Below are 3,098 nucleotides of genomic sequence, written 5' to 3'. Positions count from 1 at the left end.
CTACTGGTGTGTGTGTGTGTGTGTGTGTGTGTGTGTGTGTGTGTGTGTGTGTGTGTGTGTGTGTGTGTGTGTGTGTGTTATATGATATGTATTAAATATTGTTTATTGTTTATATATATCTTTCAATTTTCATGACTGTGACGCGTTATAGCGCCAATCGTTATGCAGTATTGTATTTCAGCCGATAACTATCGCAGTGACAGCGAAGGCTTTTCCTTGATAATTAAGTTATTGGACTATCAATGAAGTAAGCAGAAAAAACTAAAGTATTATACATTATTATAAATTTCAATATCCAGGCGATAAAGTCAAAATCCATTATGTTGCACATTTTAAGTTTTTCTATAAATAAAGGACAATCAGTACTATGATATGTAATATTTATATTTTGTTGTGGCCTTTCTCTGAGCTACAAGGAATTTTGCATGTAACTATACACATACCGAATTAAACTACTTTAATGACCATACTGGATATGTCTATAAATCATAACATAACTGCATTCTGCGCACCATGCATTTATACGCGTTTTTTGCGCTATTTGGACAAAATGTAGATTAAAGCGTTCTTCTTTACATTGAACAGAATGCGGAAGGGCTTTGAAATAGAAACCTAATCACTCTGCCTTTGTGTAAGACAGCTGGGGCGCAATGTGTTACATATTTCCTCCGACCTATATCCTATTGTTCGGCGTTATGCCTTTTGTTTGGGGATGGCTATTTGTCAAGCTGATACAAGAACAGAGTGTCTTGCATTGAGTATGGAGATGACAGAGTCCTCGGAATGCAGTATTACATGGTGTCCAGCACAGGCAGTCCTGGGCCATGTACGGTAGAGCAGAGGCTACAGTCATTTCAGCACCTTGGACAGCGCACTATGTCACCGCATACTGTATACTGTATATTCCTGCATGCTTTGCAGGGGCTCAGTTGAGCCAGTAGATACAAAGATTAAAGAGCTGATTTACCAAACACAATGTTTTCCACGTTTATTTTAATTGTCATTAGTTTAATTAACTCATTAACGAAAAATGGTTAAGATGCTTTGAATGATTTTACCATGTATTGTGGACATCACAACGTATTCCAGAAAAGATTTATTATTGTGCTAAAATGCCTATGGCGCAAGAATCATTGTAACAAAAATCAATAATGCGCAAGTACAGCGAGAACATATTGTATACAGAAAGAAAATATGGAATGTAGAAACCGTTTTAATACAAAAGGGTATATATGGGGAGAGAGAGAGAGAGAGAGAGAGAGAGAGAGAGAGAGAGAGAGAGAGAGAGAGAGAGAGAGAGAGAGGTATAAATGGGAAGAGAGAGAGAGAGAGACTAATGGGCCGGTGGTCCCCACTGATGCCTTTTTGCAACAATAAATACATATATTTTCCTACACTACACACAGTGCATGCATTCTGTCGAATTTCTAGGCGCACATAAATCAATTACTGCTAATGCGCTGTCGGTTTTGTCTTCTCGAGCTGCGAAGAATTTCGGTGCGGTTCTTAGGTCAGTGCGGTTCTTAGGCTCCGCTCTTGGCATTCACCGCGTGCCTTAATTGTATGACATTAAATCAAGGTCCGCTGTGAACACGGAGAGTCGAAGACTTGGGTCACAACCAAGAGGCGAATCGCTCTGCATCGATGCAAGGACACACAACCCCTCCTTCCTAGCATTTTTCGCTTCCATGGCCAATGGCTGTAGCACTATTTTCTGCGACAGATTGCAGAGCTGACATTCTACTATTATTACCATTATTATTTTAAAAATAATCTCCTTTAATACAGATAATATTACTCTTGCAGGCATTCCTAATTATTGCAGTACATTCAGTGTAGGGATGCTGAGAGGTTTTACGCCTATATAAATCTTGCACTTTTTTTTGCTCAGTTACAATTGAATTAAGTGCATTAAATAAATTCTTCTTTGCAACACAGGGCTATGACGTAGTTCAATAGAAGTCTCGTGTTGACCCGATGATCTTAAAGGAGAGGTCGAACCGTGTCATCTTTCTGTGTAATGAGAAAAATTAACTCAATCGCACCTGCCCACCCCCAAGAGAGTATGGGCAGCCCATATGGCCCGGCTATAGTTACTGTAGACGGGGAAGAAAAAAAAGGAACCTAAGCCTTTTACTGCCATTAAGTGATTCGCCATCCATATTGCTGTGAAAAAAAAAAGCCTGCACCAAGGACTCCTGCACATCCACCGCTCTGGAATCAGGGTGTAAGCAGTACGGGTACCCCCCTGGCCGCAGATGACCTATTATTGGTGGATGTGTGACTTGGCATTAGGACCAAAGCAGAAAAAAAAATCTTATTTGTCAGCTGCAGATCCATTCTCAGCAGCAGTAGCCATGGGTGGATCCTTAGGTTTCATTTCCAAGTGTTACACAGAAACTGCAGTGTAGGCTGGAGGCTGGGGGGTGAGGCAAATGAGGGGACCCAAGTCTTCTACTGGCAGATCCGGATTATACCTTATAAAATATAAACAAAGCAACGAAATGAATAGAAATGCAAAATACAAAAATGACAATTTAACCTTAAACAAAAAAAATGTATTTCTCAATAAAGAACTGTACAAACTGGCAGCTTAACCAAAGTGTTTGCAACAATGTAGACAGTGGCAGCCAGATCCCAACACAACACACCATATAATATCTATAGTATGACCAAGGCATACATACATACATACATACACACACATATATACATACATATATATATATATATATATATATATATATATATATATATATATATATATATATATATATGTATAGCTATAGAGAGAGAGAGAGAGAGGTATACAGTTATGTTCACAAACAACACAGCATTATTCTACATACGAAGGGAAAAGTGCAAATTTGTCTTTAAATGATTACAATACCATTTTTAGAAGATATTCAATCACAATTGGACAGCCCTGGAGCTCTTGTTGTTGAACGGGTGCATCTGTGGTCATATTTAGGGGAATGACAGATGCAGCGGTGCGGTCTTTCCCCCTCGCTTGCTGATCCAGAATTAGGGATTAATGGCTGTACAGCCAAACAAATAAGGCGACTGCCTCCAGCACAGGAGGATTACACGGGCCCGCT

General features: G+C 39.4%; 1 long non-coding RNA gene across 1 annotated transcript in view; it reads right to left on the bottom strand.

The window, feature by feature from the left end:
• Nucleotides 1–973: 973 nt before the first annotated feature.
• LOC146080194 (uncharacterized) overlaps nt 974–3,098 on the bottom strand; it is a 6,490-nt gene continuing 4,365 nt past the window's right edge. Inside the window, exon 2 of the long non-coding RNA XR_014474835.1 lies at nt 974–2,477. This is a non-coding gene — a long non-coding RNA (uncharacterized LOC146080194). The remainder of the gene's footprint in view (nt 2,478–3,098) is intronic.

The sequence above is a fragment of the Crinia signifera genome, chromosome 5 (assembly GCF_055691185.1).
Source record: "Crinia signifera chromosome 5, ASM5569118v1, whole genome shotgun sequence".
NCBI lineage: Eukaryota > Metazoa > Chordata > Amphibia > Anura > Myobatrachidae > Crinia > Crinia signifera.
This window is presented reverse-complemented; position numbering and strand designations above follow the sequence as displayed.